Consider the following 14671-nt stretch of genomic DNA (forward strand, 5'->3'; position numbering starts at 1 on the left):
CCTGAGCACCAGAACAAACCAGATATTCCATGGTCTCCCTGAGCCACACGTCTCCACTGTCCAGTTGTAGAGGTGGGCCAGTTCATCTGATGAAGGCAAGTCCTGATGAAAGGTCTCTGCCCGAAAGAGAGTTTATTCCTCTCCATAGCTGCTGCCTGACCTGCTGAGTTCCTCCAGCATTTTGTGTGTGTGTGTGTGTCACATCACCACTGCCTTCATCGCCCCTAGAAAGGCCATCCATCTGCCTAAAGGCTAGGAGCTCCACCAGTGCAGAAAGGGACCAGCATCTGGGGAAATCAAGAGGCCTCCATTCATTGAGGAGAAGTCTCCTCCACTAACATGTCAGCAGCTTTTCACTGGGGGAAGGGTGCAGTAGAGATCTAGGACAGGAAATAGCACACAACGTTAATATATCCCACAAAAGTGCAGCTAATATTTGAATTACTTTGGGCTAGGTTGAAGGTGTAAACTCGTGGTTAGGCTCTCACTGCTCTAGTTCTTCTATCAGATTACCCAAATGTTGTCAGGGACATTAAAAGAGAAGATGCTGTAAACATTCAGCGGGACAGGCAACATCTACAGGCGGCTTAGTGCACAGTGACTGTCTCACAATCCCAGAGGCTCAATTCCGACCTACATTCTATGTGGAGTTTGGCTCCCGGCTATAATAACTTTAAAGAGCTGAGATCACTTAATGCACAGATGGAAAGGGTGGTACAGAGGCACATCTGTAGAACCTCTGTACTCTGTACCGCCATGCCAGAGACTCAATACAAACCTTGGGTGCTGTCTAAATGGAGTCTGCACGTCCCTCAGGTGCTGTCTATCTGCACTCTGCACGTCCCTCGGGTGCTGTCTATATGGAGTCTGCATGTCTCTCGGGTGCTGTCTATATGGCATCTGCACGTTTCTCGGGTGCTGTCTATATGGCGTCTGCACGTTCCTTGGGTGCTGTCTATATGGAGTCTGCGCGTCCCTCGGGTGCTGTCTATATGGAGTCTGCATGTCTCTCAGGTTGCTGATCATACTGAGGAAATAGTCTTTTCTGCTGAGAGCTTTTTATCCATTACTCCTCTTCTCACATCTTGAAACTCTCCACTCGCTTTTCAATCCAGGCAATCTTCTGTGCCGTTGCTAGTTTTATTGCATCAATACATTGGTAGATTTAAGCTCAGCAGAGTCCCATAGCAGCTCCCAAATGTGAAAAGCTGGGCCCAACTGTGGAAAGTATCAAACACTTTTATAGAAAGTGGAGAAATTAACCTCTAATTAACAAGTAATTGGTGATCCCTTTCAATGAGTGACTCTTCCTGCAGTTTGGCACATTTTATTTGTGTGGGGAGTATGGAGGATGCTATCAGAATCAGAATCAGACTTACAATCACTCGCATAAGTCATGAAATTTGAGTTTTACAGCAGCAGGACAGAGCATTACTTACAATAGACTATAAATTACAACAAGAAATATATAATTATATTAAATAAGTAATGCACAACTTCTGAGTTTTAAATGGCAGCACGAACTTCAAATCAGAATAGAATGGCATCACGTTCTAGCTACACAACATACAATCAATGGCCACTTTATTAGGTACACTTGTACACCTGCTCGTTAATGCGACTATCTAATCAACCAATTATGTGGCAGCAATTCAATGCATAAAAGGATGCAGACAAGGTCAAGGGGTTCAGTTGTTGTTCAGACCAAATATTAGAATGGGGAAGAACTGTGAACTAAGTAAATTTAACCATGAAATGATTGTTGGTGCCAGACGGGGCGGTTTGAGTATCTCAGAAACTGCTGATCTCCTGGGATTTTCCACACACAACAGCATCTAGAGTTTACAGAGGACAGTGCAAAAAAACATCCAGTGAGCGGCAGCTCTGTGGGTTGAAAGCACCTTGTTACTGAGAGAGGTCAAAGGAGAATGACCAGACTGGTTCAAACTGACAAGGAGGTGACAGTAACTCAAATAATCATGTCTTACAACAGTGGCGAGGGGAAGAGAAGCTCTGAATGTATAACGTGTCAAACCTATAGCAGCATAAGACCACTCCAGGATCCACTCCTGTACCTAATAAATTGGCCACTGAGTGATGTTGGGCCTCCAATAAAGACCCTGCCCCCCCCCATCCCCCCCATTCTCCTTTGGATTATTTTATTTCATCTGTAAAATTACTTTTATTGAACTGCTTGCTAGAACACTCATAATCTTCATTCAAACTGGCCAGCATCACTCACTGCTTTACACTTCCTGGTTTCTTATTATAATGGTGATAACCGGAATATTGCCGGACTGATCTGTAGAGATCTGTAGAGAGATTTGTTGGGATCCATGTGGAAAGACTGCACTTAGTCTCAGAGAATTATATCATCTGTGCCAAGTAGTGAGGGGTATAATCACACAACACTGTATAATGACACAGTGAAGGGTATAATCACACAACGTTGTATAATCACTCAGTGAGGAGTATAATTACACATATGTCACCACACTGTGGAATGCACTCTGAATTTATGTGGTTTATTCACCTGTGATCTGTTCTCTTGGGACTGCAGGCCTTTAAAATGGAGCTGGTGGAAACTCATCCGAGGTGACTCTGTCCTGCTCTGGGTTAATAGAGAATCTTAGATGCTCGTAATTAGCCCTGGATGTTTAGACTGACTCAGTCACCAGCACCTGATTTGATCAGAGTCCAGAGACAGCAGATTACTATCAATCTAATGAGCTCCATTATTGTCTGTTACCAGTCTGCCGGCCAAGTGGGACTGTTTCCAGTACTTGAGCTTCCCTGGGATTCTCAGCGAGGCCCCTTCTCACCCATTCTTGCGGATCCAGCCAGGATTAAGTCACAGTTTGCCAGTACTCTGTCCAAAGGCAAACACAAATAATAAACAGTTTAACTTCCATGCAGAGTGATAAAGAAGAATGGCTTCAATTTTATCCTATTAGAGATAGACTGGCTCAGACTCTTAACTAATCCCCAAACCCCACTGCCACCCATTGCACTACTTACACTCGTCTCATCATTCTCAAGACAGCAGAGGGGACTTCACTTACAACTGGGAGCATGGGGGCAAAATGGACGCAGTATCAGAACTCCTATATTTGGAGTATAGAGGAAACTTCATCCTGCATATCACATCATTATACCTGGAAACATTAAATAACTTTACCTCTGTTGACACAAAACATGTCCATACTGTGAATTGCAAAGATGTGACTGTTAGATTTACATGCTGGACATAAAGAGGCTGATGGTAAGCTCAGGCACGCAGTGGATGAAGTTTAAAGCCGGGACATGGGAGACGATGCACATTGGTGGGAAGAATGAGGAAAGGCAATTTAGAATAAATGGCATTGTTCCTAAAGGAAAGCAGGAGCAAAGTGACCTGGAAGAATGTGTACACAAATCATTGAAAGTGGCAAGGTAGGATAAGAAAAGAGTGAATAAAGCATTATCAAGCCTGGGCTTTGCCAATAGACCCATAAAATATAAAAACTGGGAATTTATAGACATGAGAATATAAAGGAAACTATCCTGTTTATCTCCTCAATTACAGCTGGGATATCTGACAATCAGAATCAGATTTAATATCACTGGCATTTGTCGTGAAATTTGTTGTTATGTGGTAGCAGAACATTGTAATACATAATAATAAAAGCTGTGAATTACAGTAAGAACTATATACTTTTTAAAGTTTACATAAATAGAGCAAAAAGAGTAAAACAAGAAAAAGTAGTGTGGTAGTGTTCATGGGTTCAACGTCCATTCAGAAATCTGATGGCGGAGGGGAAGAAGCTGTTCCTGAATCATTGAGCGTGTGCCTCAATACACGCTCCTGGCTCCTGTCAAGGTACAGGAGCCTGAAGACAGACAGACAGAGAGACATACTTTAACGAAACCCAATTTCCCTTGGGATCAATAAAGTATGTCTGTCTGTCTGTCTTCAGGCTCCTGTGCCTCCTCCCTAATGGTAGCAATGAAAAGAGGGGATGTCCTGGGTGATGGGGGTCCTTAGTGATGGAGGTTGCTTTTTTTGAGGCATCAGTCCTTGAAGATGGATACTATGGAGGCCAGTGCCCATGAGGGACCTGACTGAGTTTACAATTCTCTGCAGCTTACTTTGATCCTATGCAGTGCTCCCTTCCCCATACCAGATGGTGATGCAGCCAGTTAGAACACTTTCCACGGTACACCTGCAGAAATTGGCAAGTATCTTTTGGTGACATATCAAATCTCCTCAAATACCCAATGGTATATAGCCACTGCCGGACCTTCTTTGTAACTGCATTGCTCTTATATCCGTTTAACTAGTTCCAAAACACCACTGTCCACCACTCTCTGAAACAACCCCACTCATTCCAACTAACACAGACAGGAGAAGCCCTGGTTACAGGGCAATACTGACTGCATTCCTGAAGCAATACAAAACTTATAAGACAGTTGCAAACAAAAACACATTTTAGCACAAAACAAATCCCAATGAGCTTGCAGTTTTAATGACCGGGTAAAGGTGTGACCTGGATTGCAGGGTTTATGTTATCAGGAGAGAGTGGATATGTCTGTTTCCCAGAAGGCTGAGAGGTGACGTGATAGAGGTATATAAATTTGCAAGCTGCACAGGTGGGATACATTGTCAGTGCCTGCTTTCTATTGTAGAGGTTTCTAAACTGGAGAGGATGAGGTTAAGGTGGGAGGGTGGAGGTTTAAAGGAGGGATGAATATTTTCACATAAAGAGTAGTTGATAACTGGAGTGAGCTGCAGGAGGGGGTGGTGGAAACAGGAACATTAAAAATGTTAAGAAACGGCTTGACAAGGACTGAATGAGCGGGGCATACATAGAGGGACATGGAGTTAATGCAGGGAAGTGGGTTTAGAATGGACAGGCATTGCTGGATAGCACAGCATGGACACCTACTGGCACATGGTCCTTTTCACTCTATTCTTTGTATGCTCGTGCGTCTGTCTAAATGACTCTTCAATGTTGCTATTCTACCTGCTTCAGCCTTTAGCCTTCCAGGAACCTACCACTCTCAATAGAAAGAAACTTGCTTCACTCATCCCCTTTAAACTTTTTCCCTCTCACTTGACATTCCTGCACTATAGTATTTGACACTTTCACCCTGGGATGTTTGCGATAACAATGTGATGGCAATCTGAACCATGGCTCTCGTGATTTTATCTACTTTGTGTTCTTCTTGCAGAAGCTGATGAACATTTTGAATTCTCATGCCTGGAGGATTGCAGGAGTTAGATCCTGAGGCTGTGCCCTCTTGTCCTGGACTCCCCCAGCATGGGAAACTTCCTTTTCACATCTACTCTCTCTAGGTCTTTCAACATTTGAAAGGTTTCAATGAGATCCCCTCCTCATCCTTCTAAATTCCAGCGAGTACAGACCCAGAGCCATCTACATATGATAACCCTTTCATTCTCAGAATCATCTTTGCAAACCTCCACTGAACCCTCTCCAGTGCTAGCACATTTCTTCTTAGATCAGGAGCCCAGAAATATTCATACTACTCAAGGTGAGGCCTCAGCAGTGCTTTATAAGGCCTAAGCATCACATCCCTGCTTTTGTATTCTAGACATCTTGAAATGAATACTAACTTTGCATTTGCCTTCTTCACCACAGACTCTACCTGCAAGTTAACTTTTAGGCTGTTCTGACATGTCCGCAATATGTGATTTCATTCTTGAAGAACTCACATTTCTCTCTCTTTGCACATAGGCCATACTCACTCTGCCTGCCTGGTGCTTTACCAAGGTTCTAGAGGTGCTCATCATCATTCTTGCCTGTCATGATGATGTCAACAAGGTAACGTTGTGCTCCTGGGATATCTTGGAGCACTTATTCCATTGCTGTTTGCCAAATTGCTGGAGCTGAAGCTTCACCAAAGAAGAGACAATTACACTGCGAGTCCCTTGTGAGTGTTGATTGAGAGGAACTTCTTGCTCGACTCCTGAATCTCTATTTGCAGACAGGCTTGTAACAAGTCAATCTTTGAAAGCCTCTCTGCGCCTGACAATGACACGAAAGTGTCTTTTATTCATGGCAGGGGATACTGCACAGTATGCAACACCGGGTTGATGCTCACTTTGAAGTCCCCACATATGTGAACATCTCCAGCCTTCCTGTTCTTGATCACCAGGATAATAGGCATGGCCAATTGCTCCACTCAACCCTGGAGAGAATACTGGATGCCTCCAAGCTCTGAAGTTCAGCATCCACCTTAGGACATAGTATGTAAGTCCCTGGACATGATTTATGGAATCTTGGTGTTGCTGCTTCATCCAGTTCAATTCAGGCCTTCATGCATTTGAGTTTACTAATCCCCTTCTCAAACACCTTCTCATTAGCATTAAGCGGCTGTGCCAGTCTCTGGTTAGTGCTACCTTCTGGGCTGCAGTTGCCTGTTGATGATATATTGAGAGCTTTGATTGTGTGCCAGTCTAGGTGGATTTTTCTCAACCATTCATATCCAAAATGTGTTGGCCCACCACTTTTCAAACATAAAGCTCTAACTGCTGTGTTTTGCCTGCACACATCACATTCACTTTCAGTTTACCTTTGGGAGGCACATTTTCACCTGTGTAGGTCTTTAGCATCACCAAGGTCTTTTCTGATGGTAGATTAGAAAACAGTCTGTTATAGTCAGCCTCTAAAATTATAGACAAAGCTGACCCTGTATCCAACTCCATTTTCTATTTTACACCAGACACATCTGTTGTGATCCATATGATTTTGGGATCTGCTTCAGTAACACTATACAGTTCTAGATGTGATTGCTTGTCTTTGTTGACTCTGTGTTACCTGATTCAGTTTCACATTCAGCCATTTTATGCATTTGTTTAGTTTTGCATTTGAAACTTTTCACTGTGTTTGGTTTTTCTCTTAGGTTGTGCTTTTAATCTGACTTTCACATTCTCTCTATGTGGTCTGGTTTGTGACACTTCAAACTTTTTCTTTGAAATAACAGTCCATATAACCATATAACAATCACAGCACAGAAACAGGCCATCTTGGCCCTCCTAGTCCGTGCCGAACTCATAATCTCATCTAGTCCCACCTACCCGCACTCAGCCCATAACCCTCCACTCCTTTCCTGTCCATGTACCTATCCAATTTTACCTTAAATGACACAACTGAACTGGCCTCTACTACTTCCACAGGAAGCTCATTCCACACAGCTATCACTCTCTGAGTAAAGAAATACCCCCCCCCCCGTGTTTCCCTTAAACTTCTGCCCCCTAACTCTCAAATCATGTCCTCTCATTTGAATCTCCCCTACTCTCAATGGAAACAGCCTATTCACGTCAACTCTATCTATCCCTCTCAAAATTTTAAATACCTCGATCAAATCCCCCCTCAATCTTCTACGCTCCAATAAATAGAGACCTAACTTGTTCAACCTTTCTCTGTAACTTAAGTGCTGAAACCCAGGTAACATCCTAGTAAATCGTCTCTGCACTCTCTCTAATTTATTGATATCTTTCCTATAATTCGGTGACCAGAACTGTACACAATATTCCAAATTTGGCCTTACCAATGCCTTGTACAATTTTAACATTACATCCCAACTTCTGTACTCAATACTCTGATTTATAAAGGCCAGTGTTCCAAAAGCCTTCTTCACCACCCTATCTACAAGAGACTCCACCTTCAGGGAACTATGCACTGTTATTCCTAGATCTCTCTGTTCCACTGCATTCCTCAATGCCCTACCATTTACCCTGTATGTTCTATTTGGATTATTCCTGCCAAAATATAGAACCTCACACTTCTCAGCATTAAACTCCATCTGCCAACGTTCAGCCCATTCTTCTCACCGGCATAAATCTCCCTGCAAGCTTTGAAAACCCACCTCATTATCCACAACACCTCCTACCTTAGTATCATTGGCATACTTACTAATCCAATTTACCACCCCATCATCCAGATCATTTATGTATATTACAAACAACATTGGGCCCAAAACAGATCCCTGAGGCACCCCGCTAGTCACCGGCCTCCATCCCGATAAACAATTATCCACCACTACTCTCTGGCATCTCCCACCTAGCCACTGTTGAATCCATTTTATTACTCCAGCATTAATACCTAACGACTGAACCTTCTTAACTAACCTTCCATGTGGAACTATGTCAAAGGCCTTGCTCAAGTCCATATAGACTACATCCACTGCCTTACCCTCGTCAACATTCCTCATAACTTCTTCAAAAAATTCAATAAGGTTTGTCAAACATGACCTTCCACACACAAATCCATGCTGGCTACTCCTAATCAGATCCTGTCTATCCAGGTAATTATAAATACTATCTCTAAGAATACTTTCCATTAATTTACCCACCACTGATGTCAAACTGACAGGTCTATAATTGCTAGGCTTACTTCTAGAACCCTTTTTAAACAATGGAACCACATGAGCAATACGCCAATCCTCCGGCACAATCCCCATTTCTAATGACATCTGAAAGATCTCTGTCAGAGCTCCTGCTATCTCCACACAAACTTCCCTCAATGTCCTGATTTGATCATTTGAAAATCATTTGATTCATGGGAAGCTTTGCCACATTGATAACATTTTTGGATTTTTGCGCCATTCAGGGACATTTTATGCATTTCACATTCTAAACTCTTTTCCTGTGGTTCTGCTGCATCCTTTGCTGCAGTCTCTAATGGTATTGCAATGGTCAATGCCTATTCTGAGGTTAGGTCTCTTTCTGCTACTAGATTCTTTTGTGTGCTTTGACTATGCATGCCAAGTACAAGCCTGTCCATTAATTCATCAGAAAGTCCTTCTTCAAAGTCACAGTATTGGGAAATTCTGTGCAGTTCTGTCGTGTATTCAGAAATGCTTTCATACTTATGACCACTTCCCTTTGTGAAATCTAAATCTCTCAGCTATTACTTGTGGTTTTGGGTTCAAGTGATTTTGCAAAGTTACAATAATTTTGTCGAATATCTTGCTTGCTGGCTTTTCAGAAGTCACTAAGCTATGTAAGAGGTTGTAAATCTAGTCAGCTCCATCTTGGGCACTAGCCTACAAAGTACCCAAGACATCTTCAGGGAGCAGTGTTTCAGAAAGGCAGTGTCCATTATTAAGGACCAGCACCCAGGGCATGCCCTTTTCTCACTGTTACCATCAGGTAGGAGATACAGAACCCTGAAGGCACACACTCAGCGATTCAGGAACAGCTTCTTCCCCTCTGCCATTCAATTCCTGAATGGACATTGAAGCTTTAGACACTACCTCACTTTTTTAATATACAGTATTTCTGTTTTTGCACGTTTTAAAAAATGTATTCAATATACATAATTGATTTACTTGTTTCTTTATTATGTTTTTTTCTCTCTGCTAGATTATGTATTGCATTGAACTGCTGCTGCTAAGTTAACAAATTTCATGTCACGTGAAGGTGATAATAAACCTGATTCTGATTCTGAAGAGACTGCACATTCTAGCACCCATTAAGCTAAGAAGTGTGAAGACTTTCTTTACCTCATCCACATAATTACATTACAATAAGTTCAATCTTCTCAATATGTTCAGACCTCATTAGCACTCTCAAATTCATCAATTCTCCCAACTAAGGCCGTCGTCATGTTATATTCACTTCAGTTTTGCAAGTTATGTGTCTCTCACTGTGCACTGTGCAGTGTTACTCACACGTCTTTTTCTAGCATCCAGGGCTACCTTCTCTGTATTGGTTCACTCTTCCCTCTCACTGTTTCTCTCCTTTACTCCGAATTCAGTTGTCTTGTAACTGTCGGTGTAGTTGGTGATATTCGCTGATATTCAAGTTCATATTCATCGCCAATTTGTTGTGTCTGTGCAGCTACATATCAAATAAATAAAGGCACACACAAAGGGGTGAAGTTAATGTTATTATTCACTTTGCAGAGAGAGCAGTAAATCAATGTGCATGGGTAAGTTATCAGTCAATAATTAGTGCCAAGTGGAGTCATTGCTACCAAAAGAAATAGCTCCACACGTTACACACAGTACTGTAATAATTTTATGTATTGCACTGTACTGCTGGTGAAAAAAAAAATTTCATGACATAGGTGATTGACGATAAACCTGATTCTGATATGAGTCTCTATTGCGGGAAGTGGGTAGGGAGAAGGGAATCATAATTTGGAAAGGGGGAATGGAGAGGGGAGGGAGCAGGGAGTACCAGAGAGACATTCTGTAATGATCAATAAGCCAAAGCCAACTGTTTGGAATCAAATGACCTTGCCTGGTGTCTCAGGGCTGGGTGTGTCTGTACCTGCACCACCCCTGTCCCTGTCAGTCTTTCTCTACCACTTGTCCCATCCCTCCTGCTGCACTCCAACCTCACTACTCCCAACATCCTTTGCTGCTGCCAGATTTACAAACTCGTTCTCTACAGGATGTTGACAAATACAGTACTGTGCAAAAGTCTTATACACCCTAGCTATATGTGTGCCTAAAACTTTTGCACAGTTCTGTACCTCTTCCAACCATTCCCTTCCCCAACTACCCACCTTCCTCCTCACCTGGTATCACCTATCACCTTCTCCCTACTCACAATATATTGGCATTTTTACCCTATATTAAACATCTATTACACCTGGGAATTTTAAGGCAAATTTATGTAGTGGCTGCCATCTTATGAGAATATAAGAGGAGTTTTACCCCATGACTAGCACCTGGAATTGCACACAAATAAATGTAATAGCAAGTGAACACGCTCATGTCAGTAATGGCCTTGCCTATTAGAGAGTCTACACACAATGTAGTGTGGCTGACCTTAACTACTTAAAGGTCCTGTCAGACAGCTGTGACAAATTATAATCACAGTGGAGGAGACGTGTGCCGGAATTGAGGGGCTTTAATTGGAAGCTGGACAGATGAGTCCAGTAAAACATCGGCCAATCTGCACTGCACTTTTCGGACACACTCTTTAATCACCACCCATGAGCATATCCCTGTGCAACTGGCAGGACAGATGCCCTTCAGTTGGTGTACAATCTTGTGCGAGTGCCCGTAGAATCTTCTTGAGATTTCATGGCAAGTGAGGGCAAAGCTCTACTCATTCAGGTCAATTAACACTGGTACAAAGCACCAAGGGAAGGAATGAAGAGTAATGTGAGTGGGTGGCTATAATGTCCATTGCGCCAGTGACTTGCTAGCAGCACCATTGACCAAGTTGGTCAGGTCATAGAACCATAGAACACTATGGCACAGTACAGGCCCTTCAGCCCTCCATGTTGTGCTGACCCATATAATCCTTAAAAAAAAGTACTAACCCACACTACCCCATAACCCTCCACTTTTCTTTCATCCATGTGCCTGTCCAAGAGGCTCTTAAATACCCCTAATGTTTTGGCCTCCACCACCATCCCTGGCAAGTCATTCCAGGCACTCACAACCCTCTGTGTAAAAAAACTTACCCCTGATGTCTCCCCTAAATTTCCCTCCCTTAATTTTGTACCTATGCCCTCTGGTATTTGCTTTTGATGCCCTGGGAAACAGGTACTGACTATCCACCCTATCTATGCCTCGCATAATCTTGTAGACCTCTATCAAGTCCCCTCTCATTCTTCTACGTTCCAAAGAGAAAAGTCCCAGTTCTGCTAACCATGCTTTATATGACTTGTTCTCCAATCCAGGCAACATCCTGGTAAATCTCCTCTGCACCCTCTCCATAGCTTCCACACCCACACCCTTCCTATAATGAGGTGACCAGAACTGAACACAATACTCTAAGTGCGGTCTCAGCAGAGATTTGTAGTTGCAACATGACCTCTCTACTCTTGAACTCAATCCCCCTGTTAATGAAGCCTAGCAACACAAAGGCCTTCTTAACTACCCTATCAACCTGTGCAGCGACCTTGAGGGATGTATGGATTTGAACCCCAAGGTCCCTTTGTTCATCCACATTCTTTAGGAACTGACCATTAATCCTGTACTCAGTCTTCTGGTTTGTCCTTCCAAACTACATCACCTCACACTTGTCCAGATTGAACTCCATCTGCCATTTTTCTGCCCAACTCTGCAGCCTGTCTATATCCTCTTGTAACCTTTGACCACCTACAGCTCCATTCACAACTCCTCCAATCTTCGTGTCATCTGCAAACTTACTCACCCATCCTTCCACCTCTACATCCAGGTCATTTATAAAAATCACAAATAGCAGGGGTCCCAGGACAGCTCCCTGCGGCACTCCACTATTCACTGACCTCCTGGCAGAATACTTTCTTTCCACAACTACCCACTGCTTTCTTCCTTTAAGCCAATTTTTTATCCAAACAGCCAAGATTCCATTTATCCCATGCCTCATGACTTTCTGGATGAGTCTCTCATGAGGGACCTTGTCAAATGTTTTGCTAAAGTCCATGTATACCACATCCACTGCCCTACCCTCATCAATTTCTTTTGTTACCTCTTCAAAAAAACTCAATCAGGCTCGTGAGGCACAATCATCCCTTCACAAAGCCATGTTGACTATCCATGAGTAGACTGTACCTCTCCAAATGCTTGTTGATCCTATCCTTAAGAATCTTTCCAGTAGTTTGCAGACCACTGACGTAAGACTCACCGGTCTATAGTTCTCAGGTTTCTCCCTATTACCTTTTTTAAACAAGGGAACTACATTTGCCATTCTCCAGTCCCCTAGCACTTCCCCTGTAGCCAAAGAGGATTGAAAGATCATAGCTAATGCTCCTGTGATCTCTTCTCACAATTCCCACAACAACCTTGGGTGTATCATATCCGGCTCAGGGGGTTTATCAATCTTAATGTTTTTAAAAAGATCCAGCACTTCTTCTTCCTTAATCCCCACATTGTCTATCACACAGGCCCGCTCTACTTTGACCTCATCTTGATCAAGATCCATTTCACTTGTGAATATTGAAGCAAAGTATTCATTTAGGACCTCCCCAACCTCCTCTGCCTCCAGGCACATGTTGCCCTCTTTATCCTTTAGCGGTCCCACCTTCGTTCTTGTCATCCTCCTATTCTTCACATACACACTGAACGCCTTGGAGTTCTCCTTAATCCTACATGCCAGGGCCTTCTCATGCCCCCTTCAAGCTCTCCTAAGACCTTTCTTTAGCTCCTTCCTGGCTACCCTATATTCCACATAAGTCCCTCCTACTTCCTGCTTCTTATATCTTACATACACTTCCTTTTTCCTCTTGACGAGTTGCTTCACATGTTTCGTCAGCCATGGTTCCCTTTTCCTACCATTCTTTCCTTGCCTCAGTGGGACAAACCTATCCTGAACACAGCTCAAGTGGTCCCTAAACTTCTCCCACATTACTTCTGTGCTTTCCCCTTTGAACATCTGTTTCCAATCTACTCTCGCTAGTTCCTGCCTCATCCCTTCAAAGTTAGCCAGTGCCCAGTTAAGCACTTTACCATTTTGTCTGATTTTATCCCTTTCCATAGCTATGCTGAAGCTAAGGGAGTTGTGGCCACTCTCACCAAAATGCTCCCCCACCAAGAGGTCTGTCACCTGACCAGGTTCATTACCCAGAACTGGATCCAGTATAGCCTCTCCTCTCGTTGGCCAGTCAGGAATCCTTCTTGAACACACCTAACAAGTTCAGCCCCATCTATCCTCCTTGCACTCAGGAGGTGCCAGTCAATATGAGGGAAGTTGAAATCACCCATAACAACTACCCTGTATTTCCTGCTCCATTCTAAAATCTGCCTGCTTATCTGCTCCTCGGTGTCCCAAGGGCTATTTGGGGGCCTGTGTATTACTCCCAGCACAGTGATTGATCCCTTCCTATTTCTGACTTCCACCCAGACTGACTCTGTGGACCCTCCTTCTGCAGCATCCTCACTTTCTGTAGCCATGATACTATCCCTGACCAGCAATGCCACTCTCCCCCCTTTTCTACCTCCCATCCTATTCCTTTTAAAACTCCAGAACCCTGGGACCTGCATCATCCAATCCTGCCCTTCATCCAACCATGTTTCAGCAACGGCCACAACATTGTATATTCCATGTACTAATCCATGCTCTAAGTTCATTCTCCTTGTTCCTAATACTCCTAGCATTGAAATAGACACATTTCAATCCCTTTATCTGGCTACAGTTATGTTCTGTCCCCTGCTTGTCCTTCCTCATCAACTCAGAACTCTTAGCATCATGCCCTTGTCCTTCTACCTTAATCCCTGCACTCACATTCTGATTCCCACTCTCCTGCCAAACTAGTTTAAACCCTCCCCAACAGCTCTATCAAACCTGCCCACCAGGATATTGGTCCCCCTGGGATCCAAGGGCAACCCGTCCTTTTTGAACAGGTCCCAATGATCCAGAAATCTGAATCCCTGCCCCCTGCTCCAATCCCTCAGCCACGCATTTATCCTGAAAAATGCAAGTGACAAATTGAACCTCTGGCAAATGGTAAAGAATACTATGAAAAAGCTTCCATTATGTTCCTCAAATTGTCATAGCCACCAAGCTAGGGAACAGTGCGGGTTAAGTTACACTAGACGATAAAGATTTTGTTTCCTGAACACGTTTGGGTGTATCTTGTGGGTTTTGGGCTGCTGATCATGAAAATCACCATAAAATTTATCTAACATGCATCATTTGTTTTGAAATTGCCTATATTTGTTATTTTAATTCATTATTCAAGTCAGGATAACTGATGCAAAGATTAAGGAAGGCATTTTTGTTGGT

The 14671-nt window shown here is 43.2% G+C and overlaps 1 long non-coding RNA gene across 1 annotated transcript; it reads right to left on the reverse strand.

Moving 5' to 3' along the window:
- Window positions 1–747: 747 nt before the first annotated feature.
- LOC132383165 (uncharacterized) lies at window positions 748–9840 on the reverse strand. Its single transcript, XR_009508560.1, has 3 exons — window positions 9676–9840; window positions 2534–2869; window positions 748–1218 (listed from the first exon to the last, which is right to left on the reverse strand). It is a non-coding gene; the product is annotated as an uncharacterized LOC132383165 (long non-coding RNA).
- Window positions 9841–14671: the final 4831 nt, after the last annotated feature.

Source organism: Hypanus sabinus, chromosome 2 (genome assembly GCF_030144855.1).
Source record: "Hypanus sabinus isolate sHypSab1 chromosome 2, sHypSab1.hap1, whole genome shotgun sequence".
NCBI lineage: Eukaryota > Metazoa > Chordata > Chondrichthyes > Myliobatiformes > Dasyatidae > Hypanus > Hypanus sabinus.